The sequence below is a fragment of the Mobula birostris genome, chromosome 4 (assembly GCF_030028105.1).
Source record: "Mobula birostris isolate sMobBir1 chromosome 4, sMobBir1.hap1, whole genome shotgun sequence".
Taxonomy (NCBI): Eukaryota; Metazoa; Chordata; class Chondrichthyes; order Myliobatiformes; family Myliobatidae; genus Mobula; species Mobula birostris.
In genome coordinates this window covers 32,589,060-32,614,524 of record NC_092373.1, presented here as the reverse complement: position 1 = coordinate 32,614,524, position 25,465 = coordinate 32,589,060, and the positions used below count along the sequence as shown (strand labels likewise).

At 43.9% G+C, this 25,465-nt stretch overlaps 2 pseudogenes; one reads left to right on the top strand and one right to left on the bottom strand.

Moving 5' to 3' along the window:
- Nucleotides 1-247: 247 nt before the first annotated feature.
- Nucleotides 248-22,707, bottom strand: LOC140197007 (D-beta-hydroxybutyrate dehydrogenase, mitochondrial-like; annotated as a pseudogene).
- On the top strand, nt 8,089-11,559 carry LOC140196121 (sin3 histone deacetylase corepressor complex component SDS3 pseudogene; annotated as a pseudogene).
- Nucleotides 22,708-25,465: the final 2,758 nt, after the last annotated feature.

The following is a 25,465-nucleotide window of genomic DNA, read 5'->3' as shown; positions in this document are numbered from 1 at the left end:
GTCTGCAACTGTAATATATTACATTACAATTCAGGAATCTAAAATTAGAATAATCCATAATTATGATAACCCTTCTGTATCACCATGCAGTAAGTTTGCAAACTTAGTTCCATATCTGCTGCTGTAATACTTCCTGTATAAATTCAAGTAATTCAAGTTATGGAAATCATTGAAAAGAATTAATAAGATAATGAATTCATCTCATATTCAATTAGGTAACCATTATGTTAAAATGTTCTGCCAACCATTTTAATTATTACTTTCATCAGCAAGAGGTACAAAACATATTTTTAAAAAAAAAGCAGGCAACAGATTGGGCACGGCACCTGATGGTGATGATGATGATGATGATGATATCCGGTCAGATATAGCTGCAGGAAAGTGTGTCATAATTTGCATCACAAGCCACCAGTAGTAATCCATTGGATTGTAGCGGGCGTAGGGGAAGCAGATGTCAACACATGAGTAACATTGGTGATAACATTGAAAGGTCAGTGGAACCACTCTCAAGATAAGATTTCATTTTTATCAACCTGTTCATTAAAATAGGTCTTCCCATAAACTTTACCGACAATGTCTAACGGTTCAGTCCACATAGTTTCTAAGATCATTTTGACATGTTGGTGCTACCAATGAAGTTACCAGGCTCAACAACACTAACTTTAACCCCCCAGCGATGCACTTCATAGCACAAGCTGTCTGAGAATGCCTCCACTCCAAATTTAGTGAAAGAATATGAGAGTGTGATGGATTGGCCATTCATCCCAGCGTACTCCCACACAACCTTTAAATGAAAATAAGAGAGAGATTTAAATGTTGTATTTTTTATACACAAGTATAACCCTTATACATCATTCATTCTTGACCACATATCGAGATAGCACCACGTGGAACATTTAAACAATGATTCATGTTGTTAGAAATGTAAAAGCTCTAAAGTCGAAAGGTCAGTTTACCTATTAAAAAAACTAAAATCTATAAAGGTACCTGCTCCTTTTTTGGGAAGTTTATCTTTTTGCTTTTGTAGACAGTTGTGGAGAACAGAAAGTTCAGTAGAACGAATTAAAAATAATGTAAGTAGCTGAAGAGACAAAGTGAAATGCGGTCTTGCTGATATTTGGCATCAGGTTAGTGTCAGTGTGGGAATGCAGCTGCAGTAATTTTCCAACTTGCGCAACTTTGCAGTGCTGTGAACACTTTCCCCTACTGTCCCTGATACCGAGAAAAACAATATTGAAATACTGTTGCACAATTGCACAAGATTTCAGTGGATAACTCAAGTCTCTGATTTGGAGAAGAATTCACCTCATCGATCCTTGGCTAGGGTCAACTAGAGCAGAAAGTATCTGAGTAGGATTAATGGGTCTTGGAAGATGTGAAGCTGTCTAATTAAAGGGTTAATGCAGATTCTTCAGTTCTTCATGGTCAGTTTTTGAGTTGTTTGAACTAATTGTGATACATAAAGAAATATATTTGACAGGCAAACATATTTGGTCTGGTGTGGCTTGTTGTGTACTGCACTTAATTCTATTTTAGCCATTGCTCCCAAAAGGATGCACTATGAAACGCTCAGCTCTATTTTCAGGCCAATCTCTCCTTGAAATGGACAAAGTGGGGAATTTCAGAACAAACTCCAGTTATTTTACCTCATTCCACCTCTTTACCTCAGCAAAATGTCTTGAGCTAAATCAATGGAACCTGGAAATGAAATAATGTCTTACCATTTCAAATTTGACATATCATCAAAGACTTGCAATTTCTACAGATGTATCATTCTAACTGGTTACATCACCTTCTGGTATAGAGGGGCTACTATACAGGATTGGAAAAAGCTATGGAGGGTTGTAAACGCAGCCAGCTCAAACATTGGCACTATTCTCCAAACCATCAAGGACACTTTCAAAAGGCGATGCCTCAAAAAGGTGACATCAAGATCAACAACACCCTGGCGAAGCTACTGACCCAGCTGGAGACCACCGCGCCAGAACTGCTTCTTAAACTCCGGACTGCACCTGGACCTGACCAGTGAGGCCCACCATGTTCCTGGACACCTGCGGTCTGCCACCGTGCCGGAGCGCTTGGAGACATGGTCCATTCTGACTAGCACCTCTCCGGAGCAGATACTACACAGAAGTGACGGCGGAGACCTCAAGGTGCCCCAGACGCTTCCCTGGAGCGACCACCGTAAAGCCCCATTGGTGGCCATCCACAGCTGCCGGAAGTGAAGCCTCCACCGCCAACCTCGGAAATCGAGCCTGAGGCTCGGCAGGAGTGGAGGCCTCCGCAACCGTGACTCGGTTTACGGACTTGTTTCAGCCAGGAGCCTGACCGTCCGGGATTAAGTGTCGGCTTCAGGGCCCTACCCAATCGACAGCCTGGGCCCCTGGCAGCAGGAAGTGGCAGCAGAGCCTCCCCCGTTACTCGGGCCGACCTGGAGCGTCTGACGACGCGACCTGCTGATCAATCTCCGCGGGATGCTTCTACCAACATCAAAGAGCTGACAACAAAACACTGCATCCATGGAAACCTGGAAAAATGCACTATTTACTGAGGAAGCGTGGGAAAAGAGCTGGGCTGCTGGTCAGATTGAAGCTGAGAGGCTTCGGGGTCCCTATGCCCACCATCCTACTAGCTAATGTGCAAGCCATAGAGAACAAGGTGGATGATCTTAAAGGGAGACTCACCTACTGCAGGGAGATGCAGAACTGCTGTGTATTCTGTTTCACCGAGACCTGGCTCTCCCCTGCCACCCCCGACTGTGCCATCCGACCAGAGGGATTTTCGATCCATCAGATAGACCGCACGGCATCTTCGGGCTGGACCAGTTGAGGTGATCAACACTGCGTGGTGACCAGACACAGTGACACTGACAAGCTCCTGCAGCCCGGACCTGGAACACCTGTCCGTGAAGTGTCGTCCCTACTATCTGCCACGGGAATTCACCTCGGTCATACTGACAGAGGTCTACATTCCCCCCCAGGTGGACGTGGAGTGTGCTCTGAACATACTGTATGCCAACATCAGTGAACTTGAGACCAGGTATCCGGAGGCTTTGCTCATTACAGCCAGAGACTTTAACCAGGCCAACCTCAGAAAGGCGCTGCCAAAGTTATACCAACATGTCTCCTGCCCCACTAGAGGCCCGAATATACTTGACCACTACTACACTGCAGTCAAGGATGCCTACTGTTCTGTCCCACGACCTCACTTTGGAAAATTGGACCATCAGGCCGTACTCCTCCTCCCGGCTTACAAACAGAAACTGAAGCGGGAGGTTACAGTGCCAAAAGTAGTGTCGCGTTGGACGGAGGAAACGGATGAGGTCCTCCATGACTGCTTTGAATCGGTGGACTGGTTAGTATTCAAGGGCTCGGCAGCTAACCTCAATGAGTATGCCTCAGCTGTCACGGACTTTATTTGGAAATGCACGGGGGACTGTGTGTCTTGCAAGACGATCCGGGTATTCCCTAACCGGAAACCTTGGATGAATTATGAGGTCAAGTCCCTTTTAAAGGCTAGAGCTGCGGCTTTTAGGTCCGGGGATACCAGTCGCTACATGGAATCCAGGCGTGAACTCTGGAAAGCCATTAAGGGCGCCAAGGGGCAATATCGAGCCAAGTTGGAAGTCCAGGCTAACCAGAAGGATGCCAGTAGACTATGGCAGGGTCTAAATGAGATCACTGGGTGCAAAGAAAAGGCTGGGAATATCAATAACTGTGGCGTTTCTCTTCCTGACGAACTTAACGTATTCTACGCAAGATTTGAACAGAAGAGGAGCGTCCCGCTCCCTCCGGATGAACCGGACCTGGTGGCATCGAGATTCATCGTCGCTGAGGAGGATGTTAGAAGGGTCTTCCTGAAGATAAATCCAAGGAAGGTGAGGGGCCCAGATGGCGTTCCAGGACGGGTTCTCCGGGCCTGTGCAATCAAGCTAGCTGGAGTGTTTGCTGATATCTTCAACTGCTCCTTGCTTCAGTCTAAGATCCCCTCATGTTTTAAGAAGGCAACGATAATCCCAGTGCCGAAGAAGAGCAAGGTGGTATGCCTGAATGACTATCGACCTGTGGCTCTGACATCATTTGCTATGAAGTGCTTCGAGAGAGTGGTTATGGCACACATCAACCACAGCCTACCGGTCAACCGCGACGCTTTGCAAATCGCATACCGGAGAAACAGGTCAACGGCAGATGCCATCTCTCTGGCCCTACATTCCTCTTTAGAACACCTGGAAAATAAAGACACATACGTAAGGCTCCTTTTCATTGACTACAGCTCTGGCTTTAATACCCTCATTCCAAATAAACTGGTTTGCTAAGCTCCGGAACCTGGGCCTTAGCACTCAGATCTACAGCTGGATCTTCAAATTCCTTACAGACAGGACCCAGGCTGTAAAAATAGGGGACAAGCTCTCCTCTACAATTACTCTGAGCACCGGTGCCCCACAAGGCTGTGTACTCAGCCCCCTGCTGTACTCACTGTACACCCATGATTGTGTAGCCAAGTTTCCATCAAACTCAATGTATAAGTTTGCTGATGACACAACAATTATAGGCCGTATCTCAGGTAATGATGAGATTGAGTACAGAGAGGAAATTAAGAACCTGGTGGCATGGTGCGAAGACAATAACCTATCCCTCAACGTCAGCAAGACAAAGGAATTTGTTGTTGACTTCAGAAGGAGTAGTGGACCGCACAACCCAATTTACATTGGTGGTGTGCAAGTGGAACAGGTCAAAAGCTTTAAGTTCCTTGGGGTCAATATCACAAATGACCCGACTTGGTCCAACCAAGCAGAGTCCACTGCCAAGAAGGCCCACTGGCACCTTTACTTCCTGAGAAAACTAAAGAAATTTGGCCTGTCTCCTAAAACCCTCACTAATTTTTATAGATGCACTGTAGAAAGCACTCTTCTAGGGTGCTTCACAACCTGGTATGGAAGTTGTCCTGTCCAAGACTGAAAGAAGCTGCAGAAGATCGTGAACACAGCGCAGCACATCACACAAACCAATCTTCTATCCTTGGACTCACTTTACACTGCACGATGTCGGAGCAGTGCTGCCAGGATAATCAAGGACACGACCCACCCAGCCAACACACTTTTCATCCCTCTTCCCTCCGGGAGAAGGCTCAGGGGCTTGAAGACTCGTACAGCCAGATTTGGGAACAGCTTCTTTCCAGCTGTGATAAGACTGCTGAACGGATCCTGACCTGGATCTGGGGCATATCTTCCAAATATCCAGACCTGCCTCTCGGTTTTTTTGCACTACCTTACTTCCCATTTTTCTATTTTCTATTTACTATTTATGATTTAAAATTTTAATATTTACTAATTTTTACTATTTTTAATATTTAATATTTGTAATCAAGGGAGCGGGAAGCGCAGAATCAAATATCGCTGTGATGATTGTACGTTCTAGTATCAATTGTTTGGCGACAATGAAGTATAAAGTATAAAGTATCCATTATTAAGGAATCCACCACCCAGGACGTGCCCTCTTCCTATTTCTACCATCAGAGAGCAGGTACAAGAGCTTCACGACACACATTCAACATTTTAGGAACAGCTTCTTTCCCACCACCATCAGATCTCTGAAAGGAAAATTAACACATAAACACTATCTCACTACTTTGGGTTTGTTTCTGGACTACTAAATTAATTGGTTTCTGCAGGATATCAATAGGATGCAAAATTGGGCTGAGTAGTGGCAGATGGAGTTCAACCCAGATAAGTGTGAAGTGGTTCATTTTGGTAGGTCAAATATGATGGCAGAATATAGTATTAATGGTAAGACTCTTGGCATAGAGGATCAGAGGGATCTTGGGGTCCGAGTCCATAGGACACTCAAAGCTGCTGCGCAGGTTGACTCTGTGGTTAAGAAAGCATATGATGCATTGGCTTTTATTAATCGTGGGATTGAGTTTAGGAGCCGAGGTAATGTGGAGCACTATGTGCAGTTTTAGTCACCTATGCACAGGAAAGAAGTAAATAAGATTTGAGGAGTTCAGAAAAAATTTACAAGTTTGCTACTGTGACTTTGGAACCTGAGTTATAGGGGAAGGTGGAATGGGTTATTCCCTTGAACGTAGAAGATTGAGGGGAGATTTGATTGAGGTACACAAAATTATGAGGGGTACAGATAGGGTAAATGTACTGAGGTTTCCATTGAGATTGTGTGAGACTCCAACTATAAGTCATAGATACGAGTGAAAAGTGAAATTAAGGGGAACGTGAGGGGGAACTTCTTCACTCAAAGGGTGGTGAGAGTGTGGAATAAACTGTCAGTGCGAGTGGCAGATGCTGGATCAATTTCAACATTTAAGAGAGATGTGGATAGGTACATGGATGAGACATGTACAGAGGGCTCTGGGTGCAGGTTGATGAGACTAAGATGATGAATGGTTCAGCACAGACTAGATGAGCCACTTTCTGTGCTGTACTGTTTGATGAAATCCCAAGGTGATTTTGAGACAATTTGTGTATTGACAAAGTCAACATCACCCAGGAACAAAAGTGACGTCTGTTCTGAAGAAAATTTCTGTTTGTTCATTGAAATGCATTTTGATCTATTATGAATCAGAAATTAATGTGTTGTCAAGATCTTTCAGTAAAGATTTCATGTTTTCCTTTAGCAAGTTTGGAGGGAATAGACAGCAAAGGAAGATTGACAAGATTAAAACAGTACAAGTGTGTTGAATCTACGTTTGGAATTAATATCGAAGTATTGTCAACAGAATTTCTTCTTATCAATGCAACACATAACTAATTATGAATGTAAAACTACCACCTCCAAATTGTGATTGGATTCAGTTCAAATTTTTATTTCATTTATGAACTCATGGAAAATAAGCTCATGTCAGCGTTTGTGGGGCTTGGTGCATTAGCGGCGGACCAATCGATTCGCAGAGAGAGGGAGCTTCGCACAAGTCGGGGAGAAGAGTTTAAAAAAAGAGTGTTTCATGGGACCCGGTGCAGTAGCGGTGAACCAATTGATTTGTGATTCATTAGCAGGTGCAAATACAAGTAAAGCAGGGTCAAGGTGGAGCGGCCATTGTGTGAGTGAACCAGTGTAGGAATGGGAACTTGAGGCTTTAGCTCAAGAGGCTTCGGTGAGGAGGCACAGGTAAGTAGCAGGTCAGGCTCTTGTCGTGGTTGAACAAAATATCACTAAATTACAGTTAATTCCATTAAGTAGGGATGATGCAGGTTCAGATGATGTGCTGTAGCTGCATGATGTGAGAGCTGGTGGACCCCATTGTGGTTCCTGGTGACCACATCTGCAGCAAGTGTTGATTGCTCGAGGAACTCAGGGTCAAAACTGGTGATCTGAAATCTGAGATTCATACACTGCAGCACATCAGGGAGGGGGACAGTTACCTGGATGCTCTGTCTCAGGAGGTAGTCACACCCATTAGATTTGCTGCCTCAAATTCGGTCTGTGGTCAGGGACAAGAGGGTGTGACTGTGAATGAGGGGGATAGTGGGATCCAAGAGACAGTGCTGGAGGAGCCTCAGCCCTTGAGCTTGTCCAACAGGTCTGAGATTCTTGCCCCCCGTGTGGATGAGGGTGGGGGCTGTAGGAAGGATGAGCAACCTAACTGTGGCACTGTAGTTCAGGGAGCCATTCAAGAGGGAGGAGACAAGAGAAGTGTAGTGGTAATTGGGGATAGTACCATCAGACAAATAGACAGAGTTCTCTGTTGCGAGGATAGAGCGTCCCAAAGGCTCTGTTGTCTCCCTGGTGCCTGGGTTCGGGACATCTTATCTGACCTGCAGAGGAATTTTTAATGGAAAGGGAAAGATCCAATTGCCGTGGTCCATGTGGGTACCAATGACATACATAGAATGAGGAAAGAGGTTTTGCTGAAGGAATTTGAGCAGCTAGGGACTAAATTAAAAAGCAGAACCAAAATGGTGGTAATCTCTGGATTGCTGCCTGAGCCACATGCAAATTGGCATAGGCTCAAGATTAGGGAGTTAAATGCATGGCTCAAGCATTGGTATGGGAGGTGGATTTGAATTCATGGGAAGCTGGCACCAGTATTGGGGATGGAGGGAGCTGTACCAATGTGGCAGGCTCCACCTGAACCATGATGGGACTTGGATCCTCGCACAGTGTGGGTAAAGATAAAGGAAAAATAAAAGATAAAAAAGAGAAAAGTAAGAGTGGAATGAAGAAAAGACAAGTGAAAAAGAGAAAAAAGATGACAAGATTTTAAAAGCACAATGAGTGGAAGGACACTTTATCTGAATGCCTGTAGTATTCGAAACAAGGCCAGAGAATTTGAGGCACAAATCAGTACAAAGGGGTATGATTTAGTGGCCATTACACAAATGTGGTTGCAGGGAGAACTGGAAATTAAATATCTAAGGTTATCAGGAAGTACAGAAGGATAAGCAGGGAGGTAAGGGAGGTACGGTAGCACTTTTAATTAAAGATGAGACCAGGACAATAGTGAGAAACGACATAAGATCTGAAGAGCAGAAAGTTTAATCCATCTGGGTAGAGATTAGGAATGTACTGTATGGCCTACAGTATAACAAAGGACTACTTTATGTTGTAGGAACATGTCGTTGCATGCACTATTAGGCACGTATTGAGCATGCGCTATTAGGCACGTATTGATGGGTGCGTGCGTGCTGAGTTCGGATTCTGCCAGTAAAGCACCATGAAACTTAGCTCCCATCTCCAGTGTTTTTATTAGTAGTTTTGTTGTGTAACCAGGCCACATACACAACAAATTGGCGGCGAGGTTAATGAACCTACATCGTATTGGAACGCCTTGTTTTAATTGATAACGACACTTGGAAGAAGAGCGCAAGGAACAAGCCAAGGAGCGGGAGAAGGTGGCAGAGCAAGGCCTCAAGTCTAAGAGGAAGCAGGAGCACAGCCGGAGTCAGGAACGTCAGGAGAACAAGAGACACAGTCGGAGCTGCAGCATGTCCAGCCTAGGCAACAGCCGGCACTGTCTGCCTGCCCCAGAAGGGAGATAAAAAGTACACATACATCTTGACGTAGTGCGCTCGTGGCGCTAGCAGAAAGGACATGTGAATCAAAAAGAAAACAAGGGGAACACGGGGCTAAATTAACATAACAAAGATGGCAATGATTGGAACCATTACAGCATTTGATAGTGGCATTGAAGACTGGGCAATTTACGTTGACAGAGTGTAGTTATATTGTGAGGCTAACGGTGTTAATGATGAAAAGAAAGCCAGAGTCTTACTCAGTATTATGGGAGCAAAAACATACGAACTGCTACGAAGCTTGTTAACCCCTGAAAAGCCAGCTGACAAAACGTTCAAGCAAATAGTAGACACTCTCCAACAGCATTTAAACCTCAAACCACTGGTCATTGCTGGAAGATTTAAATTTCACAATCAGAATCAGAGCAAAAATGAAAGCATTTCTGAATATTGTGCTGAATTGTGCAAATTATCAGAACATTGTCAATTTGGAGCTGGTCTATCGGATGCATTGAGGGACAGGACAGTGTGTGCACTGTGAAACCACACAGAAAAAGCTTCTGTGTGAAAGAGACCTTACATTTGAGAAAGCGCTAAACATTGCAATATCAATGGACATAGCAGCACGGGGTGCTTCAGAGAGACAACAAAAATCTCTGGAATATGCTATGAATAAAATGTCACTGAACAGAAATGAAGGAAAGAAATGTTACCGTTGTGGGAACAGGTCACATGACCCTGATGACTGTTGGTTTAAAGACAAACAAAGCAGAAACTGTGGCTAACAGGGCCATATTGGCAGAGTGTGCAAAGCTAGCAACCAATGTTACCATTGTGGGAACATGTCACATGACCCTGATGACTGTTGGCTTAAAGACAAAGAATGCAGAAACTGTGACAAACAGGGCCACAAAGCTAGTAAACAGTAAACAAAGCTAATATGCAAAGCTAGTAAACAGCAGAAAAAGGACAAAATACAGAGAAACAAGAAACCCCAGAAAGGAAAACACAACAATGTACACAAAATGAAAGAAAGCAGTTCTGGTGAAAATGACTCAAACAAAAGTGAATTGTCTTGTCTGCAACTTCACAGTGTGAAAAAGACAGATGATTAAAGGGTAATAAGGATCACTCCACAAGTGGCAGGCGTGAGACTGAAAATGGAATTGGACACAGGCTTAGCTTTAACAGTGATCTCTGTACACGACTACAAATGCAAACAACAGGAATTCTGCAGATGCTGGAAATTCAAGCAACACACATAAAAGTTGCTGGTGAACACAGCAGGCCAGGAGGCATCTCTAAGGGTCTCGGCCTGAAACGTCGACTGCACCTCTTCCTAGAGATGCTGCCTGGCCTGCTGCGTTCACCAGCAACTTTTATGTGTGTTACACGACTACAAATGACTGCTTTCTCACGTACCTCTGAAATGCACTAAACTATTGCTAAAGACTTACACAGGACAGAGAGGGTGTTCCAAAGGTAAAGTTAAAGTGATAGTGACCTACAGAGACAAAACACAGCAGCTGAACTTCTATGTACTGAAAAATGGAGGATCACATTTGCTGGGATGTAAATGGCTCAGGAAAATCCAGTTGGATTGGCACACCATCAAGGTACTAGATGTGTCAACAAAGGAGGGCAGCTTGGCTGAGAAGACGTCTGCAGCACTCCTCTCACCCATTATCGGCTATTACAATGATGAGTAGGAGCTAGACAGCGTCAATGATGAGGACAAATGCAGTATTCATGGTCCCGACTCGGATGAAGATATATAGGATGCAAGGGAGACAGATATTGCCAATAAGCAGGATGATGAAGACTACCTGGAAGTAAAACGGCAGATGTACCAGGAGAAATTGACATCTCTCAAAAGACAGCTACAGCAATTACAGGAAGGCACTTTGCAGGAGTATCAGAAAAGGATGAAGAAACTAGATCAACAATACAAGGAAAGAATACGAAATGCAAAGCTTTTTCTGCAACTGGAGACAGAACAAGTGGAAAGGAATTATATTAAAGAGGAGAAAGCAGCAGTGAAGGAATTTGAAGATAAAAAGATTGAGTTAGAAGAAAAGAAAAAGATGATTGAGAATGAGAGGCTGACAATGGAACTCACAGGAGATTCTATGGAGGTAAAGCCAATAATGACTAGGAAACTAAGGAGGAGACCTAATGACCCTGTTCCAATTACAGACAAAAGATGAAAACCTGCACCTGTGCAGTTAAATTACTTGTTAACAGATGAATAGATAATGGAAGATCTGCAAACTCTCAATAAGCTTAAATCTCCGAAAAGACCAGCATCTCCGTCTTCTCCTGAGCATCTTCCCAGCACTCCTGCCGAATCACCAACACAAAGATATGAAGCACGAATAGAAGATGGAAAGTTATTTTACGATAAGAGATGGTATCATAAAGGCCAGGCTATCTACTTGGAATCTAAGGAGAATATGAAGATTGGCTGTGTAATTAGCTCAGTTGGAACAAATGAGATATGGTTAAGGAAGACAAGTGTTAGCACAAAGATGTGTATATATCTAGGACAGCTGCACAGAGGAGGCTTCATTATACAGAGGTGATCTGCTGCCTAGAACTCTCAGTAAGTTGGAGACGCACATCTTCTTAACTCCTTATGCTCAAAGGTCAACTTTTCATGACTTTCATCTGGAAATCTGTATTAAAACAAGCAAGTTTATTGCCAGACTGAAGAACACACTATCTGAAGACACTTCCCAATGCCATCTCAGTTTTGATAGTTGTACATATTTTTAAGAATAACATTCACCTTTTCATGGATTTCACTTTGCGTTAGTCATCTTTGCAAGATGGAGGTGACTACTCTTTATGGCTGGAACCTGCCAATTTGTGGATTGTTTAATTTATTCCAGACAATAGAGTGAAGACCTATTTTCTTCAGTGCCAGACAATCTAGAGAAGAGACTTGAGTTATAAATGGATCTTAGACCAAAGTAAAAAAAAAAGCTTGTTATAATTTGATATTATTATGTTATTTTGTTATGATTTGATATTATTAAGTTACTAAGTAAACAAACGGTAGGCGTTTGTATGTTAAGGGTAGACATATTTGTTCAGCATAGTGACCCAGTAAAAAAAACAGTTGATACACTATTAAAATAAAAGGAGAGAAGTGTACTGTATGGCCTACAGTATAATAAGGAACTACTTTACGTTGTAGGGACACGTCGTTGCATGCGCTATTAGGTGCGTATTGATCTGTACGTGTGTGCCGAGTTCGGATTCTGCCAGAGAAGCACCATGAAACTTAGCTTCCGTCTCCAGCATCTGGTCCTGTGCAATGAGACAGATAAAATTAGTGATCTTGTAGTTAGGGATCCTCTTTGAAAGATTGATCACAGTATGACTGAGTTTCTCTTACAATAGCAGGGTGCAATAGTTTGATCTAAAACCAGTGTATTTTGACTAAACAATGGAGACTACAATGGGATGAGGGAGAATTTGGCTACTGTAGGTTGGGAACACAGGCTATATGGTGGGACAGTTGAGGAACAGTGAGAGACTTTCAAAGAAATTTTTCACGGTGCTCAGCAAAAGTATATTCTAGTTAAAAGCAAAGACAATAAGAGTGCGGAGAATCAGCCTTGGATAACGAACGAAATAAAAGAAAGCATCAAACTAAAAGTTTGTGTGTACAAAGTTGCCAAGAGTAGTGGGAAACTGGAAGACTAGGAAAACTTTAAAAAGGAAAAAAACATTAAGCGAGCAATAAAGAAAGGGAAGATAGATTATGAAAATAAGCTAGCACAAAATATAAAAATGGATAGTGAAGGCTTTTATAATTATATAAAGCAGAAAAGGGTGGCTAAAGTGAACATTGGAGGACAAGAGGGGGAATTGATATTGAGTAATAAGGAAATGGCCGAGGCTTTGAATGACTATTTTGTGTCAGTCTTCACGGTGGAGTACTCGTCTAATGTGCCAAAGAGAAATGTTATGGATGCGATGGGAGGTGAGAACCTCAACACAATACCTATCACTAAAGAGGTAGTGCTGAGCAAACTGTAAGCCTGAAGATAGACAAGTACCCTGGTCCTGATGAGATGCATCCCAGGGTACTGAAAAAAATGGCAGAAGTTATAGTAGAGGCTTTAGTGATAATTTACTAAAATTCTCTGGACTCTGGGTAGGTCCTGGCCGATTGGAAGATGGCGAATGTGACACCACTGTTCCAAAAAGGATGTAGGTAAAAGTCGGGTAACTATAGGCCAGTTAGTTTAACCTCTATAGTTGGGAAAATGCTTGAAGTTATCAGTAAAGAAGAAATAGCGAGGCACCTGGAATGAAGTGGATCCACCAGGCAGATGCAGCATGGATTCAGAAAAGGCACGTCCTGCTTGACAAACTTACAGGAGTTCTTTGAGGATTTAACAAGTGCAGTGGACAGAGGGGAACAGATGGACATTATTTATCTGGATTTCCAGAAGGCATTCAATAAGGTGCCACATTAAAGACTTATCCTTAAGATAAGGATGCATAGAGCTGGGTGTGATGTATTAGCATGGATAGAGGATTGGTTAACTAATAGTAGGAAGTTGGGATACATGGGCGTTTCTCTGGTTGGCAATCAGTGGTGACCGGTGTGCCACAGGGGTCGGTGCTGGGCCCTCAAATGGAAGAGGGGATTGAGTGTAGTGTATCTAAGTTTGCTGATGTCACTAAATTGAGTGGAAAAGCAAATTGTGCAAAAGATGCGGAGAGTCTGCAGAGAGATATAGAATAGGTTAAATGAGCAGGCAAGGGTCTGGTAGATGGAGTACAATGTTGGTTAAATGTGAGGTCACCCTCTATGGAAAGAAAAATGCAAGATCAGATTATTATTTAAATGGTTAAAAATTCCAGCATGCTGTTGTGCCGAGGGACCTGGGAGTGCTTGTGCATGAATCACAAAAGGTTAGTTTGGAGGTGCAGCAGGCTATCAAAAAGACAAATGGAATGTTGGCCTTCATTGCTACAGAGATTGAATTTAAGAGCAGAGAGGTTGTGCTGCGGCAGTTCTAGGTACTGGTGAGGCATCACCTGGAGTACTGCATGCAGCTCTGTTCTGCTTACCTGAAGAAGGATATACTGGCTTTGGAGGAGGTGCAGAGGAGGTTCACCAGGTCAATTCCAGAGACAAGGGGGTTAGATTATAAAGAGAGCTTGAGTCACTGGGGACTGTATTTGCAGGAATTCAGAAGAATGAGAGGAGATCTTATAGAAACATATAAAATTATGAAAGTAATAGATAAGATAGAGGCAGAAAAGCTGTTTCCACTGGTAGGTGAGACTAGAACCGGGGGAACATAGCCTCAAGATTCGGGGGAGTAGACTTAGGATGGAGATGAAGAGGAACTACTTTTCTCAGAGAGTGGTGAATCTGTGGAATTCTCTGCCCAATGCAGCAGTGGATGCTACCTCAGTAGATATATTTAAGACAAGGTAAGATAGATTTTTGAGTAAAAGGGGAATTAAAGGTTATGGGGAGAAGGCAGGTAGGTGGAGATGAGTCCATGGCCAGATCAGCCATGATCTTATTGAATGGTGGAGCAGGCTCAACGGGCCAGACTCCTGTTCCTATTTTTTATGTTCTTATGTTAGTAAGTTGACTAAGAATTCTTGCATATCTCTTCATGGCCCTCTCCTAGCTTTCCCCCTCATAAGAAAAGCCTTTCTTTTTATTAAGTCTGAAAACAGCACAGCACATTATCTCACAACAAAGAAGAGAAAATCTGTAGATGCTGAAAATCCAAGCAACACACACGAAATGCTGGAGGATCTCAGCAGGCCATGCAGCATCTATGGAAAAGAGTACAGTCGATGTTTCGGGCTGGATTTTCAACATGAGTGAAGTGATTTCCTTGTGAAAATTTGCCTCTGGATTGCGTGGCTTTTTAGGCCATTTCAGACAACAGTTAACTGGCTACTTCTGGTCAGGAATAACATGCAGGGTAGACTGGCAAAGGGCATCCATCTTGGATGGATGTCCACTGAATCAAACTGTCCTCAGCCCAATCCAATAGTTTTATGAATGAAGAGAACTTATAAGAATGATAAGGAAAACAAAAATAAAATAAACTCAAGAGTAGGAATTGTTCCATTGTTCACCAATTAAAGCGACGAGGGAGATTGAAATATTGAGATGAGTAAGGATGGTGTGTGCCGGCTACCTGCCTTTTGATTGCTGGGGAAATCACTCAGCTATTGGAGAGCGCAGACTGCCTTTTGATCGCGGGGGACATTGCTCTGCTATCGGAGGCAGGAGTCTGCCTTTTGATCATTCTGCTGTTTGAGAGAGAGACTGCCTTTTGATCACTGGGGTGATCACCCTTCTATCAGAGAGTGGAGACTGCTTTTTGATTGCTGGTGGGTTGCTCTGCTATTGGAGAGGGGAGACTGTCTTTTGGTTGCAGGGGGATTGCTCTGCTATCAGAGAGAAAAGGCTGCCTTTTGATCACCAGGAGATTGCCAGGAGAAGGGTAAAATTGCTGCTGTGCCAGGAGAATGTTACCCAGGTTTTCTGCGTTTTGGATGTGGACTTGGACTGTAGACTTGTTTTCAGTCTTATAGTTTTTTAATATTCTGTGATTTTTTTTGCCCGATCTTCCTCGATTTTTGTGCACAGGGGAGGGGATTTGGGGTCAATGTGCCTGTTCTGTTTTTGTTTCTTTTTATGTGGGGAGGAGGGATTGGGGGGGGGGGTTGATGATTGTGCTGCCGTTCTTTTCTTTCTTGTTATTGTGGCTATCTGGAGAAGAAGAATTTCAGAGTTGTATACTTTGATAATAAATGAACTTTCAAGGAAGAAGATTCCATCAAAGTGCCTTCTTCCCTGAAGACAGATGAAAGCACTTGTTTAATGTTTAACCTAACCTCAGTATTCAAAGGCATGTTCCCATTTTCACCCTTAATGGGCCCCGATTGTTCACTATCATCTTTTAAACTCTTAATATGCCCATTGAACATTTTTTGATTCCCATTTATGTTAAAACAAATCAATTCTTTTCACTTATTTTCTTATTTTACTTTCCACTTTTGCTCCAATATTTTGTAATCAGTCTGGTTCTCACTGCCATTACTGCTTCTTTAGCTTTATCATACCTGTATCATTTCTATCATCCAGGGAAAAATATGATTTATTCTCTTTTGAGAATGTGCCCCAACTCTACCCAAACCACCTTCCTTAAGGGAACTCCATTATTTTCTTATAGATTTGTCAGCTCTTGGTTTCATTTACCAGGGTTTTGGGGGTTGGTGATTGTGCTGCCATCCTTTTTCTTGTTACCGTGGCTATCTGGAGAATAAGAATTTCAGAGTTGTATACTTTTATAATAAATGAACCTTTGAGGAAGAAAATTCCATCAAAGCACCTTCTTTCCTGGTGACAGATGAAAGCACTTGTTTAATGATTAACATATCTTCAGTATTCATGGGCACGTTCCCATTTTCACCCTTACTGGGCCCCAGTTGTTCACTATCATCTTTTACTCTTAATATGCCCATTGAACATTTTTTGATTCTCATTTATCTATGCTTTTCACTTATTTTCTTATTTTACTTTCTACTTTTGCTCCATTATCTTGTAGTCAGCCAGCTTCTCACTGTCATTACAACTTCTTTAGCTTTACCATACTCTGTATCATTTTCAGCATCCAGGGAACTCTGAATATGATTTATCCTTTTTTTGAGAATGTGCCCCAACTCTACCCAAACCACCTTCCTTAAGGGAACTCCATTATTTTCTTACAGATTTGTCAGCTTTTGGTTTCACTTTACCCAGGGTAGACCTGCTCTCATCCCACTGGTCTTCTTCTAAGTAATAACTTCGTTGGGTTACTCCTCTTTCTTTTTTGTTGCTAACCCAAACATTCTGATGTCATGATCACTATTTCCCAGATGTTCATGAGAAGTCAAAAAGGGGAGTAATATTGTTAAATGGCAGAAATTTATAACTTGTTTTTGCCTGAAACAAAGGTTCCAATGAATGAGTGAAACTGAAAGAAAATAGTGTTATTAAAAGAAAAGCGCATGAGAAATTCATGAGGTGAAAAGCTGACAAATCTGCTGGACTGAAGACCAACCATAAACACGAGGAAATCTGCAGATGCTGGAATCTCAAGCAACACACATAAAAGTTGCTGGTGAACGCAGCAGGCCAGGCAGCATCTCTAGGAAGAGGTACAGTCGACATTTCGGGCCGAGACCCTTCGTCAGGACTAACTGAAAGAAGAGCTAGTAAGAAATCTCTCCGAAACGACGATTTTACCTCTTCCTAGAGATGCTGCCTGGCCTGCTGCGTTCACCAGCAACTTTTATGTGTGTTGCTTGAAGACCAACCATCTCAGGTTTTAATAGGGTGCCTCTAGAGATACTGGATAAATTGGATTTGGTCTTCCAGAAGTTCTTTCATTTGAGGACAATTCTGATGGGTTGGAAGGTAGGAGGTTAAAACAAAAGGCAAGGAAAATATGACAGGAATTTATATTTAAGTTAGGCTGACATTGGAAATAGAGAAAATGGACATTTCCTACAAGAACATAACAAATAAGCACTTTGAGAAGTGAGAACTTTGCTGGATTTCCTGCTATTATGATTTAAAATAAGTTTCCAAGCTTGCAATGAAACACGTAAGACTATTACGAATTTTATTATGATCAAATCCAAGTAGAAATGTAGATCAAGTCCTTCACCAGTGTTTTTGGATGGACAGACCAGCTTCCCTTGCCCACCACAAGCCTGTGTGATTTATCCAAAGGTGAAAATTTAGCCCCATTAAATTTATAAAGCTTCTGAGTTGTGTAATGTCAAGTCCAACTGGGTTATTGAATATTAATGTGCATTATAAACAAAATACATACCACTCAAGCTCATCATTTACCTTTTGCTCTGCGAATATATGGAAGGAAACCCTTAGTCACTCGGATTGTCCCTCACAAGTTAACTTATATAGAACTATACAAACCATATAACAATTACAGCACGGAAACAGGCCATCTTGGCTCTTCTAGTCCGTGCCGAACACTTACTCTTACCTAGTCCCATCTACCTGCACTCAGCCCATAACCCTCCATTCCTTTCCTGTCCACATACCTATCCAATTTTTTTTAAATGACAAAATCGAACCTGTCTTTACCACTTCTACTGGAAGCTCGTTCCACACAGCTACCACTCTCTGAGTAAAGAAGTTCCCCCTCGTGTTAACTCTAAACTTTTGCCCCTTAACTCTCAACTCATGTCCTCTTGTTTGAATCTCCCCTTCTCTCAATGGAAAAAGCCTATCCACGTCAACTCTATCTATCCCCCTCATAATTTTAAATACCTCTATCAAGTCCCCCCTCAACCTTCTATGCTTCAAAGAATAAAGACCTACATTGTTCAACTTTTCTCTGTAACTTAGGTGCTGGAACCCAGGTAACATTCTAGTAAATCTCTGTACTCTCTCTATTTTGTTGACATCTTTCCTATAATTCGGTGACCAGAACTGTACACAATACTCCAAATTTGGCCTCACCAATGCCTTGTACAATTTTAATATAACATCTGCAACTTCTGCAACCTCCTTATATGTTTTCATGGTGGTGAACTCTACTTCACCAAAAGTTGAGATACCAGCATTATTAATCAGCCCTCAAAAACGTAATCAAAAAATTGTGTTGAAACAGCCCAAGAGTGAGATATTTTTGAAAAGCATGAGTAATTACGATACATACATTTCAACAGAGCAGTATACTTCTATGTTTCATCTTGCAAAACACATGCTTTTTCCATTTTTTGTGATGTCACTACTATCACTGAAATACAAATTATTCAGTCAGGTTTCTCAGGCAGTAGAAATGATAGGGAGGAGAAGAGAAGAGAGAGGGGGAGGGAGGGGGAGAAGGGGAGGGAGAGGGGGAGAGAGGGAGGGGGAGAGGGGGAGAGGAGGAGAGGGGGAGGGAGAGAGATCTCCATGATTTCATTAAAATCTGTGTATGCCCACGAGATCTTACTGTGGATACCCATATCAAAAGCCATGGATGAACCAGGAGGTTTGTAGGTTGCTGACGGTTATATCTGTGGCATTCAAGTCTGGTGACCAAGGTCTGTTCAGGAAAATCAGGTATGACTTGCAGAGAGCTATTTCAAGAGCTGAGGAACAATTCTGTGTGAAGTTGCGAGTTAGATTGTATGCACGTCCACTCTGGTGTGTTCTGCAGGACATTACTTCCTCCAAAGCGAAACCCAACATCACGAATAGCAATGATGTTGCACTCTCAGATGAGCTCAATGTCCTTTATGTTCGCATTAAGAGGGAGAGTAAGACTACAGCTGTGAGAATCCCTGCAACATCCGGTGACCATGTGATCTATGTCTCAGAGACCACCATCAGGATGCCTTTCAAGACAGTGACCCCTCACAAGGTGACAGGCCCTGATGGAGTACTTGGTAAGGCTCTGAAACCCTGTGCCAACCAGCTGCTGGGGCTGTTCAAAGATATTTTCAATCTCTCATTGCTACATTCAGAAGTTTCCACTTGCTTCAAAAGGGCCACAATTATTGCCAGTGCCCAAGAAGAGCAGGATGAGCTGTCTTAACGCCTATCATCCAGTAGCACTCACTTTGAGCATTTATTTAACACTAGAATCAACTCATGCCTCAACGAGGACCGAGACCAACTGCAATTTGCCTATTGCCACAATAGATCTGTGGTGGGCGTGATCTCAATGGCCCTCCATGTGGCCTTGGATTACCAGGACGATACAAATACATATGTCAGAATACTGTTTATTGACTATAGTTTAGTGTTTAACAACATCATTCCTGCAGTTCAGATCGAAAAACTCCAGAACCTGGGCTGCTGCACCTCCATCTGCAACTGGATCCTTGACTTCCTAACAGTGCAGGTTGGAAATAACATCTCCATCTTGCTGACCATCAACACTGGTACACCTCGGGTATATGTGCTTAGTCCACTGCTCTACCCTCTCTACACCCATGACTGTGCGGCTAGTCACAGCTCAAATGCCATCTATAAATTTGCTGATGATACAAACATTGTTAGCAGAACCTCAAATGGTGATGAGATGGCCTACAGGAGTGAGATATATCAGCTAATTGAGTGGCATCAGAGCAACAACCTCGCACTCAATGTCAGTAAGACCAAAGAACTGATTGTGGACTTCAGAAGGGTAAGACAAGGTAACACACATCAGTCCCATAGAGAGTTCAGAGTGGAAAGAGTGAGCAGTTTCAAGTTCCTGGGTTCCTGTGGGTGTTCCAAAGGGGTCGGTGTTGGGACCACTTCTTTTTATGCTGTATCTCAATGATTTAGATGATGGAATAGATGGCTTCGTTGCCAAGTTTGCAGATAATAGGAAGATTGATGGAGGGGCACGTAGTGTTGAGGAAACAGGTAGGCTGCAGAAGGACTTAGACAGACTAGGTGAAAGGGCAAGAGAGTGGCAAATGAAATACAATGTTGGAAAATGCATGGTCATGCACTTTGGTAGTAGAAATAAACATGCAAACTATTTTCTAAATGGAGAGAAAATCCAAAAATTGGAGATGCAAAGGGACTTGGGAGTCCTTGTGCAGAATACCCTAAAGGTTAACTTGCAGGTGAGGAAGGCAACTGTAATGTTAGCATTCATTTCAAGAGGTCTTGAATACAAGAGCAGAGATATGATGTTGAGTCTTTTTAAGGCACTGGTGAGGATGTATCTTGAGTATTGTGAACAGTTTTTGGTTCCTCACCTAAGAAAAGATGTGTTGGCATTGGAGACGGTCCAGAGGCAGTTCACAATGGTGATTCCAGGAGGGAAAGGATTATCATACGAGAAACGTTTGACGGCTCTGGATCTGTAATTGTTGGAATTTAGAAGGATGAAGAGGATCTCATTGAAACCTTTCGGATGTTAAAAGGCCCAGACAAAGTAGATGTGGAAAGGATATTTCCCATGCTGGGGGAGTCTAGGACAAGAGGGCACAGTCTCAGGATAGAGGGGCATCCATTTAAAACAGAGATGCAGAGAAATTTCTTTAGTCAGAGGGTGGTGAATTTGTGGAATTTGTTACCACAGGCAGCTGTGGAGGCCAGGTCACTGGGTGTATTTAAGGCTGAGATTGATTGGTTCTTCATTGGACATGGAATCAAAGGTTACAGGGAGAAGGCTGTGGAATGGGGTTGAGGAGGGGAGAAAAGGTCAGCCATGATTGAATGGTGGAGCAGGCTTGATGGGCCAAATGGCTTAATTCAGCTCCCATGTCTTATGGTCAATATCTCCAAGGACCTAACTTGGACCCACCATATTGATGCAGCTATGAAGAAGGCAAAGCAGTCGCTTTGTTTCATTAGAATTTTGAGGAGGTTTGGTGTGCCATCAAAACACTAACAAATTTCTACAGATATACCACGGAGCGCATTCTGACTGGCTGCATTACTGTCTGGTATGGGGGGGGCGGGTGGAGGGGTGGTGGGGGGAGGGGCTACTGCACAGGATCAAAGTGAGATGCAGAGAATTGTAAAGTTAGTCACCTCCGTCATGCCTTCATAGTATCCAAGACATCTTCAAGGAGAAGTGCCTCAAAAAGGCGCGACATCTATCATCAAGGTTCCCCATCACCCAGGCCATGCCTCGTTCTCATTGCTACCATCAGGAAGGAGGTACAGAAGCCTGAAGGCACATAGTGGTTCAAGAACAGCTTCTTGCCTTCTGCCATCCAATTTCTGAAAGGACATTGAACCCATGAACACTATCTCACTGCTTTTTTAGTTCTATTTTTGCACTACTTATTTAATTTAACTATTTAATATATATTTCATTCTGTACAATACCAACATCCTGGCTGAAAACAATACATAAATATTAAATGAATGTCGCTTCATTCCAGCACCAGTCGCAATGGTAGTGGTCTTTCTCAGACAAGGATGAAAGTAAGCAGGGAGCCTAATGTTGCTGTGCTTGGTCAGGTCTCGACAATACTGCAACGAAAAGAAGGGAGTTAAACAGCGCCATAATGAAGCAGCAGTTAGCTGGAGCTAGCACATTCACAAACACAATTGCCAAACTGGCAGTGGTGCGTGGACCCTGCAGTAGAATCCATGGTTGTGACTGGGCCTCCCTCCTTAGGTGCAGCTCCTGAGGTGCCACAGACCTGTGCTTGCTGGAAGTGCTGGATGAAAGACTTGTCCAAGCTGTCATTCGCCAGGATCCAAGAATGTTCCTCAGGACCATACCCTTCCCAATCCACAAGGTACAGGACCTTACCATGTACCTGATGAGATGCCAGGAGGCACCAGACAGTATTTACCAGGGAGCCATCCCCCAAGCAGTAAAGAGAGGGAGGTGGGGTGACTGGAGCCGGGGGGGGGGGGGGGTGATAATACTCGGCTTGAGCTTGAAAACATAGATCTTCATTGATGCTGGTGGATGCAATCTATACAAGACCTCGTTGATATCTTTTTCCACTACAAATGGTCTCACATAGCTTGGAGCTAATTTGCAGCCCTCAACTTTCAGGGAAGGATCCTTTGATGCCATCCTAGCTTGAGAGGCCTCACCTTTTGGTGGAGCTGACTGGCTTGCTGAGCACGTGGTTTCTGAGCATGTGACAGAGAAGCTCTGACTCATCTCCACGTGCACGTAGTGCTGGCTCAGCCGTTCAGCAGCAGGAACTCCCACATTAACCTCCTCATCAGGGGAGAGCGGTGGCTGGAATCCCTTCTGGTATTCAAAAGGGTACATAGCAGTGGAGGACTACTAGAGGTTATTGTGGGTAATCTCTGCCCAAACCAATTGGGAGGTCCCCCACCTGGGCCTGGATCAGACTGATGGGTGGCCCTCATCTCCACCTCTATTCCCCAAATCACCAGAGCAGGGATGCACAAGTAAGGAAGGATAGGGTCTAGATAGGCATTGCCCTCAGACCTGTTGAGCTTCTGGAAGAGAGCATTGGCCTTGGTATTCTTGCTGTTGGGACAATAGGTGAAGATGAAATTAAACCAGGTGAAAAAGGGAGCCCAACAGGCATGACAGGAGTTGAACCTATTAGCATCCTGAATATAGGAGAGGTTCCTGTGATCTATCAAACCAAAAAAGGACTTTCTACTCCCTACAGCCAGTGTCACCATCCTTCCAGAGCCTCCTTGACAGCCAGAAGCTCTCGGTTCCCACCATCATAGCTACTCTTGGCCTGAGTCAAGCAACCGAAGAGAAAGGCACAAAGATGCAACCAGCTATCTGCAGAAGTGTGCTGAGAGAGTACAGCTCCAAAGCCAAGGTCAAATGCATCCACCTCGACAATGAATAGTTGGGATGATCTGGGTGTTGCAGTACTGGGGCAGTGTTAAAATGTCACTTTAGTTCCAATTATTTTTGGTCAGCATCATCTGCCCAATAGGGTCCTGCTGAGGTCTTCCTGGTGAGCGCATTAATGAAGCCATGATAGAGATGAAATTCCAGATGAAGTGGCGATAAAAGTTTGCAAACCCCATGAAGCACCACGCCCGCTTGACTGTAGATGGTTTTGGCCACTTCGTTACTGCCTGAACTTTACTCACGTCCATTTGAACACTGGAAGGGGTAAGTATATAGCCCTGAATTGATACCTGGTCTTTATGGAAATCAATGCAGGGACGGAGCATGCAATCCTTTTTGCTCACAAAAAATAAGCCCACTCCTGTTGGTGGGGTTGATGGACAGATAAACCCAAAGCCAAGGCCTCCTTGATGTACTCTTCCATGGCCATCATTTCTGGATGAGAGAGAGAAAAGAGCTGGCTCCGGGGAGGTCTAGTACCAGGCAACAAGTCAAAGGCTCAGTTATATGGCCGGTGTGCTGGCAGGGAGGTGGCCCTCTTTTTTCTGAAGACTTCAAGAAGGTTAGCATATTCCAAAATCCCAGATAGCTTTTGCTGACACAGGAGGGGATTCACAGAATGGAGCTTAAATTGGAGCCAGACAGGTAGACAGGCATGCTGGTCCCCACTTGTGGAGTGCTTTAAGGGACCAATCAATCCATGGGTTATGTTGGGATAACTAGGGGAGACCAAGCACCAGTGGCAGTTCAGGGGAATCAACCAGATAGAAGGAAAGTTGTTCCCTATGGTTGCCTTTGAGCAGAAGTGCGGGGGGTTGGGTGGAAAGGTGGATCTAGCCGATGCCCCGAGGTTGACTGTCCAGGGTCTTGGCGTTGATTGTTCCTCTTAATTCCTGAGCCATAACTCCCCATCCTTGAGCCAGAGAGATGTTCATAAGGTTCCTGGCAGCACTGGTGTCAAAAAATGCCTTACATTCATCGGTCCAAGACCCCTATGACAAGAAAGCTGGGAGCATCACCAAATTAGGGGAAGCCGATGGCAGGGGAAACCAACCCATGTGGTCTCCCCTCTCTCTTTTACTGGACACTTTTGAAATGATGCCTAGAAATGTTCTGGATCACCACAACAGAGGCAGGAACCTGTTCTCTTGCACCAATCTCATTCTTCTTAAGACAGGTGCCTACGCCCACTTGCATCGGCTCCTCTGCAGACTGGATGCTGGCTGATGAGGGAGAGGGTAAAGATGTACAGTGAGTAGGAAGCATGAGATATTCCTTCCTTGCCCCACTCAATTACCTGGTTGTCCACTCGAACAGCCAGATTAATCAGGTCATCCAGGCTATCCTGCTCATCACAGACAGGAATCTCATACTGGACACCTGCGCCCAGTCCATGCTGGAAGGCAGTGAGGAGGGATCTTTCATTCTATCCTGTCTTCGCTGCAAGTGTGTGGAATTTGACTGCATAGGCTCTCACCATCCCCATGCCATGGTACAGGTCCAAGAGCTGGTGGGCAGCCTCCTGACCCCGTACTGGAAGGTCAGAAAACTCTCCTTAACTCAGCAACAAAATGTCAAAACGACTGGGCCGTGGGGTATCCTGGCTCCCGTAGAGCGCTGAATAGGTTGAGTGGAGGTCCATCTAGGAGATTCACCATGTACGCCAGTGTTCGTGCACCATCAGCAAACAGACGAGGCTGGGCTAGTAAAGTCAGCTCACGGTGGGTAATGAAAATCTGCAGCCACTGGAGTCACCAGATGGGGGAACAGTCGATCTTTGTACAGATATGGAAGTAATTACTGGTTTGGATGCGGGAGTGGGAACATCACCGGCAGAGGCGGTCATGGCAGCGGAAAAGCAGGACGTGCAGGATACCAGGAGCGGGACTGATGAGACCAGAGGCTGCTGAACTGTATTGGCGAGAACACCAATAGCTGTCAGCTGACGCTGGCTGTTTGCTGCAAGTTCATGGACTGTCACTGTGAGAGCAGAGATCACAGGCACCTGACTCCAATTGTCTGCGGTGGGCTGCTGGACAGTTGCTGAGAGGGATAATACTTGTTCCTCCGGATGAGACTGGGCTTTTAGGCACGAGATTATCTGCCACATTGCTCTGTTATCTTCGCCCAGAACAGATTCAATCACTTGTCCCCTACCTGGCCAATGAATCTCAGGGCCAAGGTC